The following is a 20,856-nucleotide window of genomic DNA, read 5'->3' as shown; positions in this document are numbered from 1 at the left end:
GTTGTAACTTTTGATTGAAACAATTTTATCCTTTTCAGAAAAACTGAATCAAAAAACAAAATCGTGAACCCAATACTTAGGTCATTTGCCCGAGCCCAAGAGCCCATATTAATATATACCCAATCCTAAGCCCAACCCCAAGGTCACAAGGTCCATGGATAAGCTTAAGCCATTTTGATTACATGTAAGGAGCCCTCACTTATAAAGTCTTATAGACTTAAGGTTTTGGTCGATGTGGGACTTGCCATCCCACATTAATTCCCAAAAATACCCCACATTTTCTATTCAAACTCTAGCAATACCCCATATTTGAATAGAAAATAAGATACTAACTAATTTAGTAACATCTTTCCAGAGAACTGAGATATGATATGCATCGAATATGTGTCTTTCGAACTTGAACCTTTTCTAGTGAGTACTCATCGGATTTACCTAATCAAGTAGTGAATTTAATATCTTGAACTAATCATTCTTAGTAGTAAATCAAATAAATAAGTATCACATATATCACATCTTGACACACTTCAAACTCATACGGTTGTGTTCATTTTGGTTTTGAACAAATCTTGATTTAATGAGACCCTTACAGAATTCTAGGCATAACAATTCTCAAAGATGCGACCCCACATCAATCTAACATAGGAAATGCTAATCAAGAATATCCTATTATATTCATCTTAACCATAATATATTAGCATTATTAAGAATAACAATTCACCCTCTTCGTTTTACAGGCAACACACTGTTTTCCATCATAAGAATGAGTAAGGATTATGTGTTTCTTACTTTGAGTTTTCCCTAACTAGTTTGCCTATTGAACCTAGATCAAATAGAACTTTTACGGAAATATTTTCTTGTATTACTTGTTCTGAAATATATATATGTACAATCTAAGTTCCACAAGGAAACAAAAGCTTTAATACAAACCTACTTAAAAAAGGACTTATATTATTTACATTCCTTTTTTTCCTAATATTGACTCATGATCAACACTCCCCCTCAAGTTGGTGCATAGATATCACACATGCCCAACTTGACAAGTGAGTCATCAAACTCTCGACTACATACTGCATGAGTTAGAACATCTGCAAGTTGCTCATCTGAACTCACAAACGGGATCGATACAATCTTCCTTTCAAGTTTCTCTTTAATAAAATGTCGATCAACTTCTACATGTTTTGTTCTATCATGCTGTACCGGATTATCAACTATATCTCTCGCTGACTTATTATCACAGTATAGTCTCATGGTCTCCTTTGGCTTGAACCCAAGCCCCTCAAGAAGTTTTCGAAGCCAGAGAAGCTCACAAATGTCGTGAGCCATCCCTCGAAACTCGGCCTCAGCTGAGGATCTTAACACTACCTTCTGTTTTTTACTTCTCCATGTGACTAAATTGCCTCCTACAAAAGTAAAATATCCCGAAGTCGACCGTCTGTCACCTACACTTCCTGCCCAATCAGCATCCGTGAACCCCTCAATCCTCAAATGTCCATGCTTCCGATAGAGAACTCATTTTCCAGGTGCAGACTTTAAATAAGCTAAGATACGCATAACAGCAGCCATATGATCTTCACTCGGTGAATGCATAAATTGACTTACTACACTTACTGCATAGGCAATATATGGTCGTGTATGAGCCAAATAAATTAGTCTCCCTACAAGTCTCTGATATCTCCCCTTATCAACCGATTTCTGATTCGGATCCAAACATAGATGATGTTTTTCAACAATAGGAGTATCAACTGGTTCACATCCCAGCATACCAGTTTCTTTTAACAAATCCAAAACATACTTACGTTGTGACAAGAAAATACCTTTCGAAGATCGAGCAACTTCGACTCCAAGAAAATACTTCAAATCCCCTAGGTTCTTCATTTCAAACTCAGCCGCAAGATTTCTTTGCAGCCTTGAAATCTCATCACAATCATCCCCAGTAATAATCATGTCATCTACATAGATGATTAAGGCCGTCACTTTTTCCTGTCTCCGTTTGACAAACAATGTATGATCAGGATGACTTTGGTAATACCCAATCTTTTTCATAACTTGAGTAAACCTATCAAACCATGCACGAGGCGATTGCTTAAGCCCATAAAGAGACTTACGCAACCGACATACTCCGGTACTTCTACCAGCACTGTACCCAGGAGGAAAATCCATATATACTTCTTCCTCCAAGTTCCCATGAAGAAAGGCATTTTTCACATCAAACTGTTTTAATGGCCAGTTCATATTAGTAGCTAAAGATATCAGAACTCGTACCGTATTCATCTTGGCAACCGGAGAGAACGTTTCTTGATAATCTACACCATATGTTTGGGTGTATCCTTTAGCTACCAACCTTGCTTTGTACCTGTCTATTGATCCATTGGCTTTGTATTTGACAGTGAACACCCAGCGACAGCCAACTGTTTTTTTTCCCTCTGGTAAAGACGTCACCTCCCAGGTATTATTCTTCTGTAGTGCCAACATTTCTTCATCCATTGCGTTTGCCCATTTTTGATCCTTTAGAGCCTCCTCCACACGGGTTGGTACTCGAGTAGCCTCCATATTGTCCACCAAAGTCTTGCGCTCTGGTGCAAGACCATTGCATGAGACATAGTTGGCTATTGGATACTTTACTTTGCCTTCCGGAGAAAACCTGTTAGGTGGCACACCCCGATTTTGTCTCGGTGGCAGCTTATATGTATTTACATCATTATTCGTATTAGTTACATAATCATCCACAATACTTACCTCAGGTATATCCAGAGAAGATTCATTGGGCAGCACTGTGGAGCTAGAGAGAGAGGCGGGTACATTAGTAGGCTCGTCAACAACCTGTCCTGACTGCATGCTGCTCTCGGCAACAGTCTGCAGGCTGCTCTTGACAACTGTTGGAGATTTATCACTCTCGGGATCACTCTCTTCTGGAACCGGTCCTGACTGCATGCTGCTCTTGGTAACAATCACTGCCCCATTATGAACGGCATCAACCACAGGGATTCCTTCCAAGTCCAACCATTTCAGATCATCACTAGAGCTCTCCCCCTGGTGATCTGAAGATGAAGATACGGGGGCATAAAAATACTCTGATTCAGAGAAGGTCACATCCATGGTAACATACATATGACGAGTCGCAGGGTGATAACATTTATATCCTTTTTGGTGAGAGGAGAAACCAACAAACACACAGCAAAGTGCACACGGATCCAACTTAGTGCGATGAATTTTCTGAATATGCACGTACGCCACACACCCAAAGACCCGGGGCTGAAGAGTATGAGAAGACACCACATGAACATGTTGAGTGAGGACTTGAAACAGAGTTTGAAAATTAACCACCCGAGAGGGCATACAATTAATCACGTAGACGGCATAAGTAACAGCTTCAGGCCAAAAAAACTTAGGAACAGAAGCACCCAGAAGTAGTGCACGTGCCGTTTCTAAGATATGGCGATTTTTCCGTTCAGCCACCCCATTTTGCTGTGGAGTATAGGGGCAGGTTGTTTCATGGAGAATGCCTTGATCACCAAGAAACTCTGACAACTCACTATTAATATATTCACCACCATTATCAGAACGAAGAACTTTAATCACAGAGAAGTATTGGGTCCGAAGCATTTGAGAAAAATTCTGAAATACCATACCAACATCACTCTTATTTTTTAACACATATAGCCATGTCATACGAGTGCAGTCATCAACAAACGTAACAAACCACTTAATCCCAGAAGAAGTAACAACCGGAGATGGTCCCCAAACATCAGAGTGCACAAGTTCAAACGGTAAAGCTCTTTTATTCATACTAGGCGGAAAAGAAGCACGATGGCTTTTAGCAAGAATACATACTTCACAATGTAAGTCTGATTCATTTATTCCACTAAATAAACTAGGTAACATATGCCTTAAATACCCAAAAGATGCATGGCCTAACCGACGATGCAACAACCACACTGCTTGTAAATTACTAGACCGGGACGCGCGAACTGCATTTGCTCTTCCAGAAACGACGTCGTCCACGTAGTACGACCCCTCTCTCTTAGTGCCACGCCCAATTATCTCCTTGGTCTGAATATCCTGGAGTAGACAAAAAGACGGATACATTAGAACAACACAATCCAATTGTTCAGTAACCTGTGGTATGGATAATAGGTGATGGGATAAAGACGGAACAAGCAAGCAATGATGTAAGGGAAGTGACGGGGTGAGATGCACACGGGTGCCAAAGTACCATTGGCAGTTGATATATTTTTCCTGTGAGATGTAGTCATGTATTGAAACATATTTTTATCATATGTCATATGATTCGTTGCCCCAGAGTCCAGAATCTAACCTGTATGGTGCTGTTTCTCAGAGGCTAAGAGAACATGTCCCATGGTACCTGTGTCGGACGACAAGGCACCCTGAGTACGAGTCAACAAATTCTGACCAGAGTTACTGAGGCTAGGCACGGCTTCCTGAACAGTGGGTGTAGCCGCAGCAAGGGAGGCACGGCCTCCACTGGACCCGGCTGCTCCACGCTCCTTGGCACGCAATTTTTTCTTCAACTCTGGGAACCAATCAGGCACCCCATGCTTAGTAAAGCATGTATCCTCAGTATGACGGGTTTGTCCACAGAAATTACACTTCAAATCATCTTTATTTTCTCGGTTGAAGGGACGAGAATTTAAAGATTGATTAGAAGAATTACTAGAACGATTTGTACCAGCTGGCCGAGAGATCATTACCATGGACGGCACCCCTCCTTGATTGTTACTCCCACCCATCATGGTAGCATGTCGTTGAGCTTCACGTCGAACAACAGAAAACACCTCCTCAACAGAAGGTAAAGGTTGAGTACGTAAAATATCATTACACACTTTATCAAACACATCATCCAATCCCGCCAAAAAAGCGTACACACGATCAATCTGAATTTCTTCTCGAAGTGTCTTGAGATCCACAGCATATACCATCTGGATTGGTCTCCGCTGATCTAACTCCTGCCAAACGGACTTGAGATCAGCATAATACACACCAACTGGCCGACCCTCTTGACGGAGTCTGAACGATTTAACCTTTAATTCATAAATCTGAGAAATATCTAAACCATCATAGTAGGTCCGAGCTACCTCTTCCCACACTTCTTTAGCAGTACGTAGGTGAATGAAAAAACCCATAATAGTAGGTTCCATGGAGTTGATCAACCACCCTTTTACTATTGCATTCCCTGTTTCCCACGTCTCATACTCAGCACTAGCCTCAGCAGGCTCCTTGGTACTCCCAGTCACAAAGCCCTTCCTACCGCGTCCAGCGATGTGCATCTCCAAAACCTTAGACCAAAGAGGATAATTTGATCCATTTAACTTCACGGTATTGGGTACAATAGACGCATCACTCTGAATAACGATAGGATTCACAACTTGATTATTGGTTGAGTTACTGCCCTCTAACCGCATCACGCCACTGCCTCCTGAGTCCATTCGGTGTTGCTCACCAAATCACCAAATCAACACAATACTACGTACACGCAACCACACCACACAGACAAAAAACTGTGCAGAGAAGTTGCTCACCAAATCACCAAAAACACCCTCACGGCCCACACCTTTTTTTTGCAGAAAAATTGCAGAAAAAACCACAGCAGAAATCGCAGCAATACCACACACACAGCAACACTGTTTGCTGCAGAAAAAAACACTGCAGAAAACCACACTGCACTGCTGCACACGCAGCAAGATTACACACACACACGGTACCACTGTTTTCTGCAGAAAATTTGCAGAAAAACAGTCACCCAAGCACAGCGGAAAAAAAAACTAGGGTTTCGGCGCTCTTGATACCAAATAGAACTTTTACGGAAATATTTTCTTGTATTACTTGTTCTGAAATATATACATGTACAATCTAAGTTCCACAAGGAAACAAAAGCTTTAATACAAACCTACTTAAAAAAAGACTCATATTATTTACATTCCTTTTTTTCCTAATATTGACTCATGATCAACAGATCATGGGATCTCCAATTAGCTAGGTTGGGTTTCTGTTAAGTTATAACTCATTAAATTGGCTTTAAACTCATTCCCCTCGATGTAAATGCCACTTGATCCTTTGGTAGGCCTTTAGTCAAAGGATCGGCAATGTTATCCTTAGATTTAAATTTGTGAATGGAAATTGTTCCATTCTTGAGTAATTGTCTAATGGTTCTATGTCATTACCTTATATGTCTCGACTTCCCATTATACTCAGCATTTTTGGCTTGACCTTGTGTAGCCATGATGTCTCAATGTATACATACTGCAATCACAAGCTCTAAGAATTGGCAACATTGACAGGGAATAAGCTTTTTTAGGTGTAGCTATACTAAAGTAAGTAGTCAGCCTAACCTTCGGTTACCGTAACCAAGTTTTTATTTCTCGCTCCTTATGTTATATACTGAAAATGTTTAAGTTATTCAGCTTCGTCAGCAACTGCATCTAAGGTTATAAACATTGATTCCATTATTGAACGTGCTATACACGTTTTCTTAGACAATTTCCATGACACAACTGCTCCACCAAGTGTAAATACATATCCACTTGTGGACTTACTATCTGTGCTCCCTGAAATCCAATTTGCATCATTGTATCATTCTAATACTAGGGGATATTGCATGTAATGCAAACCATAGTTTATTGTATGCTTTAAGTATTTTAATACCCTTATTAATTAAAGCATTCCAATGATCTCTTCCAGGATTACTTGAATACCTACTTAATCTGCTTATTGAATAAGCAATATCAGGTCTTGTACAATTCATATTGTACATCAAGCAACCTATAACTTGTGTATACTCCAATTGAGATACGCTATCTTCTTCGTTTTTAATAAGTTTATGAATTCAATCAAATGGAGTTACTGCAGGTTTACAATCATAAACCTTTTCTACATAATGGGATTGAGTTAGATCATATCCATTTGAATTTCTTAGAATTCGAACTCCAATAATCACACCATCTATTCCAATATCTTTCATATCAAAACTAGAATTTAGCATTTTCTTTGTGGAGTTAATCACATCTTTGTTTGTTCCCATTTTGATCATGTCATCAACATATAGACATACAATAACACAAGCATTTTTTGTTTACTTAACATAAATGCATTTATCACTTTCATTGGTCACAAATCCATTTGTGATCATATTATGATCGAATTTTTGATGCCATTACTTAGGAGCTTGTTTAAGTCCATATAATGACTTAATCAATTACAAACTTTCTTTTCTTGACCCTTAACAATGAAACCTTCAGGTTGTTCCATATATATTTCTGCGTCTAATTCCCCATTTAAAAATGCAATATTGACATCCATTTGATGTATCTCAAGATTGTAAATAGACACAATAGCTATTAACAACCTTATAGACATTATTCTAGCTATTGGTGAATAAATATCAAAGCAGCCAAGTTCTTCCTTTTGACAATACCCTTTGGCAACCAGACAAACTTTATACTTGTTTATGGTACCATCCGGTCTCAATTTCTTCTTAAAAATCCATCTGTATCTAATTGGTTTATTTCCCAAAGGCAATTAACATTCCCATGTATTTTTTTTTTGCATGATAGATTCCATTTCACTTTGAATAGCTACTTTCCAATAAGGTGCTTGATAGGAGCATATTTATGCGACTTAAATGGCTTGTTCTCGTACATTTACGTTATGTTTCTTTAGTTATTTTAGTTCTTTATGCTTCTTTTGTGTGTTTTCAGGTTCTAAGGGCAAAGTATGCAAAAGGATGCCTTTTGGAGCCTTTTAGAGCAAATTAGAGATTGGAATGGGTATCATATGCTTGGAGCCAAAAGGATGGACGAAATTGAAGACTTGAAGTAGGAAAGTTAAATCCTAAAAAGACCTCATGTTTGAGCATCATTGAAAACTCCTACGCATTTTAGAACACAAAAACAACATTCCTAGCAACCTTAGGACATTGTCGTGTGTTTCCTTGTGTCTCCTTTCCTTGCCATGCAAGGAAGGGCTTTGTTCCCTATTTTAAATACTTAAACATCCACCACTTATCATTCACCACATATCATTCACCACTTATCATATCATACATTCATTTATCACTTATCATAATCATTCACTTGTCACTTAACATATCATACACTTATCACTTATCACTCATAATCACCTACAACATCCACCTACTTCACCTACAACATCCACCTACTTCACCTACAAATGACATAGCCATATGTTCCCTCCACTACTCCTATAAATACCCTTGCATTCATTCATTCAATTCACATCTCATTCACAACACAACACCCCTCAAACACTTCCATTATTCCCTAGCCGTGAGCTTCCCATCTTCCCCTTAGAATCCAAACCGTGAGTCCCCCTTCCACCATTCCTCATCCATTTCCATAATTCCCCAAACCTCACCTTAGACCTTGTGCTACAACAACGAGGAAGATAAGAGGGCCTAAACGTTCATACAATTCAAGTTTGAGTTGTTGGAATGTTTAGGTGTTTCTTTGATTTCAAAGTTTAAATTCAATTCTCTTTGTTTTGTACGTATGAGGAATGGAAGAGAAGAGTGCCTAAACGTTCATACAATTCAAGTTTGAGTTGTTGGAATGTTTAGGTGTTTCTTTGATTTCAAAGTTATGAGGAACTAAACCCCCTTTAGCTAGGGGGTGATTCGAAACTATGTTTATATTTGCAATATGAATTGATTAACTTTCGTTGGAATTTCATAAGTTGTGGATTCAATTTGTTTAACCGTTTGATTGATAACTTATTTATGAATGTTTATTAAGAATGCGCGCTTAATTTTCATGCATAAATATGACGCTAGAATATAAGTGAATTTCACCTAATCGTTATGAACTTATATTCACAAGTAGTGGAGGTTGCTTATAAACAATCGCGTTAAATGAATTCTTGGCACGAGTTTCATGCTCATCATAGTAACGAATGCCTCATCAACACTTATAGTTTTCATAATGCTTAATGATCTTTGATTGTATCTTTATTGTGCTGTTCACGTAAAGGACTTTTGGAGAATGTGGTGAATTGCGTTGCGCTAACCCATCCAATTCATTAACTTAAGGAAAACTTGACGGTTAATTTAAGCGAACCTAATTAACCCGGGGCGTTGAGTTTCATAATTTATCGAAAGACCAACTGAGAATCAATCTTGTATGCAAGTGTAACATGTGTGGAGAAGAACCCCTTGGCTATTCCATCATCCATATTTTATTCACATTCATATTTACATTCTGTTTTAATTGCAATCTGTTCATTTAGTTTAATTTTGTCAAAACCTAAATCCCCCTTTACTTTAATGTCAAATTAGTTAGAAATCAATTTAGTTTGTGTTTTTAAGAGTTTTGAGTCTTTTGAACTTGTTAGAATCTGTTTAGTTTATGTTTTAAAGTATTTTTGAATTCTTTGAGTCTAGTTTAGTGTTTTATATTGTTTTTACGTTTTTAAGTCAGTTTCCAAGAGATTAACAATCCCTCCTAATCCCCGGTCCAGAACGATCCCTACTTGCACCTATACTACAATTTGACAAAAAGAGGGTTTAGTTTGTGTGCGTATAAATCACGCAACAAATTTTGGCGCCGTTGCCGGGGATTAGCAACTTTGCTAATCTCTTGGATTGTTTTATTTTCGTTTGTGTATATATATATTTTTAGTTTTATTTTAGACGCAAGACATGGCACTTGATAGTGTTTCTCTTTTGTCACAGCTTATGGTAGAGTACCAAACGCAAAGAGTTGGTACATTTGATCATAATCAATCAAGGAACGACGTGTTTTCCAATACTTACAATTCCGATTGGAGTGATCATTCAAACTCTATATGGTGGGAACCTCAACATGTTCAAGAAAAAGGATATTGGCAGCCATATGAGGAGTTCTATTCAAGACCTATGCACCCACCACAACCTCATATTCAATATGCCCAACCAAATTTAAGTTCGTCAATAGATTATAATCAAAAGCTTGATGAATTAATTTGTTTGGTGCAGGGCTTACAAAATCAAGACAATGAGGCTCAACAAGAAGGATATTGGCAGCCGTATGAGGAGTTCTATTCAACGCCTATGCAGCCACCACAACCTGCCCAAAGTAATGTAGGTAATTCAAATGATAATGATACGATTTTTCAATTACTTACTACTCTGGAAAAGCAAATTGGGCAGATAGCGGAGTTCGAAGGACAATTTTGCGACCAAGGCGAACTCCCTAGTTCAACCATTGCAAATCAGAAGGGAGAATTTGAAACCACCAATGCTATCATGTTGAGAAGTGACAAGGAGGTTGGAACGGACCCTCAACCATCAAAATCAAATCACAAGGAAGAGGAATACACCCAACCCACGGAAAGGGTGGAAACACATTTACCGCAGGCACCTATCGCTCCTACGCCATCCAATTCAGGTAAGGTTGCTCCAAAGTTAATTATTTTTAACCCCGTTCCACTGAATGTCCCTATTCCTTGCAGGATTATGCAATCCAAGGAAGAAGAGGGTGAGAAAGGCATCTTCGAATCCTTTCCAAAGAATCAAGAGCAAGATGTGACTGGGGAATGTCTAGAAAAGGATATACTTGAGGCAAACAACCCCAAAGAAATTGAATTTTATGACACAAGACAAGGACCAATACTCACATGCAATCTGGCCAAGTCCAATATCCCTGAAACTTTCCAGGGAGTGGTGTTTATTCTTGAGTTTATGTCGGAGCACACAGGTAAGCCGCCTCCCCGAATTTCAATTTTCTTTTATACTAATATGTTGTTAATGATCCAGGCACCCACTTTAGAATTTGAACCAATGCCGGTTCACTTCAAGTATCACCTTCCATTCAATGACCAATTCCATGCCGTTTGATTTTATTTATGTAAAAAAAAAAAAAAAAAAAAAAAAAAAAATAATAATAACATGGCAAAATAATGTAACTTTCACAAAGGTTGTTTGCTTGAAGCCCCACTCCTTGGCAAAACTCTAGAAGCGGGAGGCATCGGAGCAGAAGGCATCGAGGCGGAAGGCATCGGAGCGGAAGGCATCGGAGATAGAGCATTCGAGGCCTCAATACTTGGCCAAACGCTGGACGAGCCAGGAAAAATGTGCCTCTGGAAGTAAGCCGCAAGCCTTTGACGGTCATTTTGCATGCGACCATTGGATTCTTGCAGCTCATCAAGCTTCCTCTTCATGCCCGTCGAATAGTTGTTTGCAAGCACATGCAAACTTCTATTCTCGTACTTAAGCAGTTTGATCTCTTGCTTAAGACTTTCCACCTCCGCTATCAATGATTCCACCTGACGGGAGCGGGCAAGCAGGCGTTGGCCCATGTTGGACACAGAACTCGCACACTGAACACTAAGTGCGAGGGACTCTTGAACGGCCAACTCATCGGACCGTCCTGACAGCAGCCTACTATCTTTTGGAGTAAGGAGGTTTCTAGCTACTATTGTAGCTGTTGTGGCGTCCTGCATCACGGAGTCTTCACCTGTAAGAAGACCGTTAGAAGATAAAAAAGAAGGACGCCATACATTACCTTGACGGGGCGCAACCGGATCGCTGCTGAGACTCAAATCTAAGCTAAGGTTCGATGGGTTTGCCATTTTTCAAAAGTGTTCAAAGAGATGGGGTGGATGGAGTTAATTCTCAAAAGGCCAGAGTCGATTTTCAAGAATGGGAAATCTTCAGAGTGTGTTTGTTGGCGGTGATGGATACATCTATAAGAAGCCAAGGCGACGCGTCCACCGATTCAAAAAGCCGGAATTTCTGGCGTAATTTTGACGACGCTTTCTCGGCTTTTCAGAAGACGTGTTCCAACTTTGTCAAAAGATTTCTTCTTTTCAGAAAACACGTGGAGGCCATCATCGCAACTACACATCTTTAGCCGACAAGCGCAAAGTCCGGCGACGCTTTCTCTGCTTTTCAGAAAACGCGTGCAGCTTTGTCAAAAGGAGCCGCATCCGCACTACTACGTGTCGTTCAGAAAGCAAAGGGGCGCCTGCTCAGAAATCGAAGGGGCGTCGTTCAGAAATCGAAGAGGCGCCACTATTTCAAAAAGCCGGATTTGCGGGATCAAAACGTTTGTGGACAAGGGTAGATATTATCTCTATATATGTCGACCTTCGTCTTTATGGCAAGGCAAACCTGAAGAAAATGCCCAACTCTTCCTCACCTCTGAGGGCGCTCTCCCAGCAACGCCTTTTGAAATACTCAATTTTTTCTCCCCCAAAGAAGATACCAGAAACCTGGAGTACAAATAAGGCAGAAGGAAACGGTCGATCGAAGCATGTGGAGACAACCACAACAAATACATGTGCTGCTTCATTCGCCGTTTCTTCAAAAGCAAAGGTATCTCATATCATCAAGGTCTAAAGCAAAAGTATCTCATATCATGCTCTTTCCCTGTCCTTTCCTTTGTCCTTGTTATTACTCGCATGGCAAAGTAAACGAAAGCAATCAGATGCACTTGGAGTCAGTCTTCTGTTCTGGAACCAACTGCCTGGAATCCATTCCTGATTGCTTACCTAGCGTTGCTCTCGAGTAGTCATCTTCAACGGTTGACACACTTCCAGAGAAGGGACCACTTCTGCAAGGGGAGCAAGCAAGGCAAGGGAAAATGATACATTGAAGCATGTGGAGACAAACTTAGGCTGAGTTATCCTCCAACCCTTTTCAATACGAATTGGAAAGATTGAACAAAGAAACAGACCAAAGGAGTAAGCTCAGACCTTCGGGGGACACCAAAAGAATCGTGCTGCCCAGTTCAAGAGTAGCACAAAGGAAAATCAACGATGGGCGGCAACCAGTTTGAGAGTAAGCCTGTGGAATCATCAAGATCAAGCCTCAATGCAATCAACAAAAAGAAGATGGAATTTACACTCTATAACCAGATTTGCGTCTCTAAACTCTTCTCTTTGTTAATTACATTCTGCCATGTTTAGTATGTTTAAATGTTTTTTGTGTGTTTACTTATGTTTTGTGTGAACCATATGCTTAAAACATTGAGGACAATGTTTGATTTAAGTGTGGGGGGGGTAACTAATGTTGTTGATACAAATTCGTGAGATTTTATCACCCATAACTTCAAATGTTGTTCCTTACTGTTTTAAGGCGTTTTTAAGTTGTTTTAGAGTATTTTAGTATGTTTTGTTTTTATAACTCCGAAAATACCATAAAAATTTGAAAAAAAAATTGTTTTGAAAAGCCTAAAAAGAGTGTTTTGAGTCGTTTTTGTGTGTTTGTGTCTTAGGATACCTTCCAACACAATGACAAGGATTTGGTTTATAATTGCATGACGGTTAGAAAGAGTTATAAACATAGAGAAAAGTATGATTTACTCTTGGTATATGCTTGGTTATGGTTATAATGTATGACTTCACATGCAATCATAAAAGAAAAAAAATTCGTTTTTGTAACATGCTTGAAGGAAGGAACTCAAACAAACGCTACAACCCTGAGAGACTTGAGCCTATAACGTTCTTTGGAGAGTTTAATCTGTGATTTCTTGTTTTCTAAAGTCGTTGCATGATCTCATTATTCTTTGCTTGGTTACTACTTAGAAGGCGTTTCATCATATAGTTCCAAATGCTAGAACTCATGCCCATTTCATTCAAAGCATGTTATTGATTTGCATAACACATATTCAAGAAGAAGTTGTGTAGTGACCACCACCATAGCCAAATAGCCTTACTTCCCATACTTCGTATATGTTGTAAGTTTTAACCCCGTTGAGCCTTGTTTAGCCTTTATTCTTTGTTTACCCACATTTTCCTCACCTAGCCTAGTTTAGGACAATCCCCACCCTTGTTCTTAAAAGATAGTGAGCATGACTTAATTGAATTCCTTTTGAGTTACATTATGAAAGAAAATAAGTGTGGGGGAGAGAATGTTTAAGTGTTGATGTTTTGAGATTCAAAAGAAAAGAAAAGAAAAGAAAAAAAAAAAAAAAAAAAAAAAAAAAGAGAAAAGAAAAAAATGAAAGAATAAGTGATTGAAGAAAGGTTCCAAAACACCAATTCTGGGTGTAAATTGTCTAAACTCTCCCTTTTTGTTCAAAAGTTGAGTTTTCATTCAAAAGTGAATTCTAAGTTGATTCAAATGCTTTGCTCACTATTTCTTTAAAAACCTTTGTTTTCCATATCCCTTCTTTGTTATCCACATACCCTAAGCCCCGTTACAACCCTTGACTTCTATCTTGAGTGTTGTGTGTTTCAATTTGTGGAGTTTGAACTTGGTATGGGCTTATGGTGTCACTGGTTCTCGCGTCTAAGTAGTAGCATTCCATTCATGAGATCATATCTAAACATGCTTATTAACTCCAGAAAATGCTTTCCTTATTATAACATATGTGAGTGTTCGTCTACATGTTTACATCAATCTTCTCACATATACCTAGTGTAGGGTGTGTAGTCAGAAAATCTGTGTGAAAAACGAGAGTACATCTAGTAAGAAATTGAGGGAATTCTCTAAGGCATGTTACTACATTCAAAACATGGTTTTAAATGCTTAATTGTGAACTAGTATGTGGTGACTATGAGTAAGAATGTACTTAAGTGTAAAGATGGCTCAAATCTGTGAGAATAATGATTTTTAATTTGTCATGTGCATTGGAAGTCCCTGATACGATTGTTGGAAGGTGTAGGTTGTGTTTTGTTCTTTTTGTTTTGTTTTTCTGTTTTGCTCGAGGACTAGCAAAAGCTAAGTGTGGGGGTATTTGATAGGAGCATATTTATGCGACTTAAATGGCTTGTTCTCGTACATTTACGTTATGTTTCTTTAGTTATTTTAGTTCTTTATGCTTCTTTTGTGTGTTTTCAAGTTCTAAGGGCAAAGTATGCAAAAGGATGCCTTTTGGAGCCTTTTGGAGCAAATTAGAGATTGGAATGGGTATCATATGCTTGGAGCCAAAAGGATGGACGAAATTGAAGACTTGAAGTAGGAAAGTTAAATCCTAAAAAGACCTCATGTTTGAGCATCATTGAAAACTCCTACGCATTTTAGAACACAAAAACAACATTCCTAGCAACCTTAGGACATTGTCGTGTGTTTCCTTGTGTCTCCTTTCCTTGCCATGCAAGGAAGGGCTTTGTTCCCTATTTTAAATACTTAAACATCCACCACTTATCATTCACCACATATCATTCACCACTTATCATATCATACATTCATTTATCACTTATCATAATCATTCACTTGTCACTTAACATATCATACACTTATCACTTATCACTCATAATCACCTACAACATCCACCTACTTCACCTACAAATGACATAGTCATATGTTCCCTCCACTACTCCTATAAATACCCTTGCATTCATTCATTCAATTCACATCTCATTCACAACACAACACCCCTCAAACACTTCCATTATTCCCTAGCCGTGAGCTTCCCATATTCCCCTTAGAATCCAAACCGTGAGTCCCCCTTCCACCATTCCTCATCCATTTCCATAATTCCCCAAACCTCACATTAGACCTTGTGCTACAACAACAAGGAAGATAAGAGGGCCTAAACGTTCATACAATTCAAGTTTGAGTTGTTGGAATGTTTAGGTGTTTCTTTGATTTCAAAGTTTAAATTCAATTCTCTTTGTTTTGTACGTATGAGGAATGGAAGAGAAGAGTGCCTAAACGTTCATACAATTCAAGTTTGAGTTGTTGGAATGTTTAGGTGTTTCTTTGATTTCAAAGTTATGAGGAACTAAACCCCCTTTAGCTAGGGGGTGATTCGAAACTATGTTTATATTTGCAATATGAATTGATTAACTTTCGTTGGAATTTCATAAGTTGTGGATTCAATTTGTTTAACCGTTTGATTGATAACTTATTTATGAATGTTTATTAAGAATGCGCGCTTAATTTTCATGCATAAATATGACGCTAGAATATAAGTGAATTTCACCTAATCGTTATGAACTTATATTCACAAGTAGTGGAGGTTGCTTATAAACAATCGCGTTAAATGAATTCTTGGCACGAGTTTCATGCTCATCATAGTAACGAATGCCTCATCAACACTTATAGTTTTCATAATGCTTAATGATCTTTGATTGTATCTTTATTGTGCTGTTCACGTAAAGGACTTTTGGAGAATGTGGTGAATTGCGTTGCGCTAACTCATCCAATTCATTAACTTAAGGAAAACTTGACGGTTAATTTAAGCGGACCTAATTAACCCGGGGCGTTGAGTTTCATAATTTATCGAAAGACCAACTGAGAATCAATCTTGTATGCAAGTGTAACATGTGTGGAGAAGAACCCCTTGGCTATTCCATCATCCATATTTTATTCACATTCATATTTACATTCTGTTTTAATTGCAATCTGTTCATTTAGTTTAATTTTGTCAAAACCTAAATCCCCCTTTACTTTAATGTCAAATTAGTTAGAAATCAATTTAGTTTGTGTTTTTAAGAGTTTTGAGTCTTTTGAACTTGTTAGAATCTGTTTAGTTTATGTTTTAAAGTATTTTTGAATTCTTTGAGTCTAGTTTAGTGTTTTATATTGTTTTTACGTTTTTAAGTCAGTTTCCAAGAGATTAACAATCCCTCCTAATCCCCGGTCCAGAACGATCCCTACTTGCACCTATACTACAATTTGACAAAAAGAGGGTTTAGTTTGTGTGCGTATAAATCACGCAACAGTGCTTCATAAGATTCCAATGCAACCTTATAAGTTTGAGGTTTTTCTTTGGTTAGATAAGTAAAGAAATCAGGACCAAAATCCTTTGCAAATGTTGCTCTTTTACTTTTTCGTGGTTCCAAATCTTGGTTTTCATTATTTCTTGTAGTATCATCATGTACTCTTTGATTAAAAGTATATGACTTATCGTTCTAAGGAAATTTTTCCTCAAAGAACTCGGCTTCTGCAGATTTAAGTATTGTATAGTGATGTCTGCAATTTCAAATTTATGAACCAAAAATCTATATGCTGCACTATTATTGGCTTGACAAAGAAATAAACAATCCACGATTTTAGGTCTAAGTTTTTATCTCTTCAGAAGAGGTACTTGAACTTTAGCAAGACAACCCCACACCTTCAACATTTTATATGTAGGTAACTTTTCTTTCCAGATTTCAAAAGGAGACTGATTAGTTTTCTTATGTGGAATTCGGTTCAATATTGTGTTGGCAGCAAAAAGCGCTTCACCCCATAAATTATGTGGTGCACCAGAACTTTTTAACATGGAATTAATCATATCTTTCAAGATCCGATTTTTACAGTTAGTAACTCTGTTTTGTTAAGGAGTATATGGTGCTGCCGTTTGATGTACAATTCCATGTGTTAAACAAAATTATACAAAGTCATTAGATTTGTATTTACCACCTCTATCTGACCTTAAGACTTTTATTCTTTTGTCTAGTTGATTTTCGACTCCGGGTTTAAATGTTTTAAACATGTTTAAAGCTTCACCCTTACTATGTATCAAATAGACATAAAAATACTTGCTACAATCATCAATGAAGTTAATAAAGTAATTTTTTTCCTCCACGAGTTGGTGTGGACTTGAAATCACAAAGATCACTATGGATTAAACCAAGTACTTCATTGGATTTTTCCACCGATTTATATAAATGTCTTGCATATTTGGGTTATGTGCATATCTCACATTTAGATACTTTGTGAAACATTTGGGCAATAGGCCTAAGTTAACCATTCTTTGAAGAGAACGAAAATTAACATGTCATAATATTGCATACCATAAAGTAGAAAACTCAATCAAATAAGCAGAAGAAACACTAGGCTTATTATTATTATTAATAGCATCAGCAAAAAGTACATTCAGTTTGAAGAGCCTCTCAGTCAGGTAACCCTTTCCCACATACACCTCACCCTTGGTGAGTACAAACTTTTCAGGTTCAAACATTAACTTGAAACCTTTGTTGCTAAGAAGCAAACCAGAAATCAAATTCTTTCGAATATCAGGAACATGCAGAATATTGGTGAGTGAAAGCTTTTTCTCATAAGTGAGTTTGAGCGTCACTTTTATTTTCCCTACAACGGAAAATGCAGTTGCATTTCCCATGTACAGATTTTCTCCACCATCAATCGATTGGTAAGAGACAAACATATTCCGATCAGCACAAACATGCCTTGTTGCTCATGTATCAACTCACTAGTCATTGGAATTGGTCAATAAAGTGACCTCAAATACAACACCAACAAACATGTATTTTGAAATCTTTGCTTGATTGGAATTCTCAGCATTCTGCTCCTTCTTGTGGCAGCAATCCTTTGCCCTATGACCTGTCTTTCCACAAACCTAACAGCCTCATTTGATTTTCTTAAAGGTTTTTCCTTTCACATTAATAAGTGTTTTCTTTGCAGCATCCTTATGTTTGTTTTCTGATAGGGTTTTGCCTTGTGTGAGTCTCCTCCTTCCACAATATTAGCTTTTGCCTCCAGCGATGAGGCATCATACTACTCATTCTTGTGATGATTCTCTTCTACACACAGTTTGAGAATTAGTTTATCCATGCTCATGTCTTCAATTAGATGTTTCTGATAAATCTTGAAGTCGTTTCAATTAGAAGGCAGTTTTTCTATGATAGAGCCAACCACGAAGCCTTCTTTCAAACCCAAATCTAACTCAAGAACAATCACTTAGAGTTCATCTTACTTGACAACAGACTTGGTGTCACTTATCTTGTAATTCATAAATTTTTTGATCACAAACTTCTTGGAACTAGCCACTTCAGACTTAAATTTTTTGTCCAGAGATAGTTCCCTAGCCGTCTTATATGATGAACAAATGTCATACAAGGAGTCATCCAAAGCATTCAGAATGTAATTGTTGCACATAAATTCATTATGAGTCCAAGCTTCTATAGACTGCATAATTTCGGCAGAGATATCTCCCTCTTTTGGTGCTTTAGAGGCCTCAGAAGTAATGACGTGACTCAAATTAAGAGTTGTCAAGTAAAACATCTTCTGTTGCCAACGTTTGAAATCAATTCCCTTGAATTTCTCAGGTTTCTCAACTTGTTGCTTGACAACACTAACTTTTGATTGATCCATATTTCTGTTTTAGATTGTTAGAACTAATAAAAAACAGATTATATAATATATGTGTGTGTGTATATATATATATAATAATTACATAGATTATATTGAAATATAATTATAGTAACAATATCTTAAGACAGAAATACGCCCCCACATCAATGCAGTAGTTCATGGACGTCTATCTTGCAGGATACAACTATCTAATTCAAGTTCTTGCACTTGAACTTGAATTCTTGGCGAATTGATATGTATTTCTCAATAAAAGAGTAAAAGGAGAGTTTTTTTTTATTGACTGAATTCATTTAACCCTGCAGCCATCTATCGAATGACTTAATTTGAACATTTGCAACTATTGAATGCAGTTACAACCTTTTGAAATCATTCTTATCCTTTCAGAATTGTTGTAACTGTTGATTAAAACAATTTTATCCTTTCAGACAAAATGAATCTAAAAACAAAAATTTGAACCTAATACTTAAGTCATCTACCCGAGCCCAAGAGCCCATATTAATATATACCCAATCCCAAGCCAAGGTTTATGGGTAAGCTTAAGCCATTTTGATTATAAGTAAAGCCTCATTGACTTAAGGTTTTGGTCGATGTGGGACTTGCCACCCCACATTAATTCCCAATAGTAGATAACTTATCCCTTATAAGAAGCCAAATAATGAAGACCCACCTTGAGACATGTTTGCCAAACCACAAGAGACCAGCCCGTAGGACCTTCAGATGGGTCTCCTTAATAACATTCCAAGCAGATGAGGCATAATATGTTTCATTGGGAGACGGCATCCAACTAATAGAATAATGCCTAAACTGGTTCAGAGAAAGCTGAAACATATAAACTCGAATTTCCAATAAATCATTAGAGGAAGAAAATGACCACCTTCACCCGGAACCATTCTCATCAATAATCTCTCTCACCAAAGAATTTGGTTGGAGTCGAGATTCCACAATGATATTAGAACGCCATCTAAGAGTAAGGGCCTACAACGGGTGCCAATTGTCAAACTATAGAGAGTTGGAAAGCCAGTCACCAATGAAATGAAAGAAGAATGGTCTAACCAGCCATTTGAGATGAAGGAATTTCCTCCAATTCCAAAAGCAAATTGAAGGAAATGAGGCATTCCAAAAAGAATTACCTTGAAGTAAATAAACCTTCACCTAGTTAGACCATAAATTAAAAGCACTAGAAATTAAGCTCCTAATATGGCGGATCATAAGAGCTTAATTCCAATAATGTAATCTCTTTAAGCCAAGACCCCCTCTGCCTGAGGGAGATAGACGTCATACCAAGCCACCTTAGGTGCACCTTTGGCTGCATAACGCCCTAAACAATTACCAGACCATAAGAAAGAGCAAAGCCTTCGCTCAATATCTAAAAGCATTTTTTTTTTTTTTAAGGATCAGATGCGAGCACCAAAAAACTTGAATATTGGAAAAGCACAGCTTGATGGGTTGCAACCTCCCAGCAAAGGAGAGAACATTGTTCTTCCAGGTTTTAATCCTTGCTTCATTCTTGTCAACTAAAGGAGCAATCATGAAAAACTTGGAAGTGATTAGAGGAACTCCCAAGTAACGGACCATCAAAGATCCTCAGTGAAAATTAAACAATTGCAAAACTAGATATTTAGAGATGTCATCCATTCATGCAATAAAAATTTGGCTCTTGGAGGCACTAGAGGCTAACGGGAAAGCAATTGAAAATCCCAAAGAGATTGATAAAGAACCCGAGCAGATTCTTCATCCCCGTAACACACTGTAAGAAGATCATCAGCAAAGCAAATGTGAGTTAAAGCAATTGTCTTACACCACCAATGAAACCGAAAAAGAGGAGAAGTCTTACTTTAGCATTGATAATACGGGGCAACATC

The sequence above is a fragment of the Pyrus communis genome, chromosome 15 (assembly GCF_041283825.1).
Source record: "Pyrus communis isolate YQ-2024b chromosome 15, ASM4128382v1, whole genome shotgun sequence".
Lineage (NCBI taxonomy): Eukaryota > Viridiplantae > Streptophyta > Magnoliopsida > Rosales > Rosaceae > Pyrus > Pyrus communis.
Note: the sequence above shows the minus strand (reverse complement) of the source record.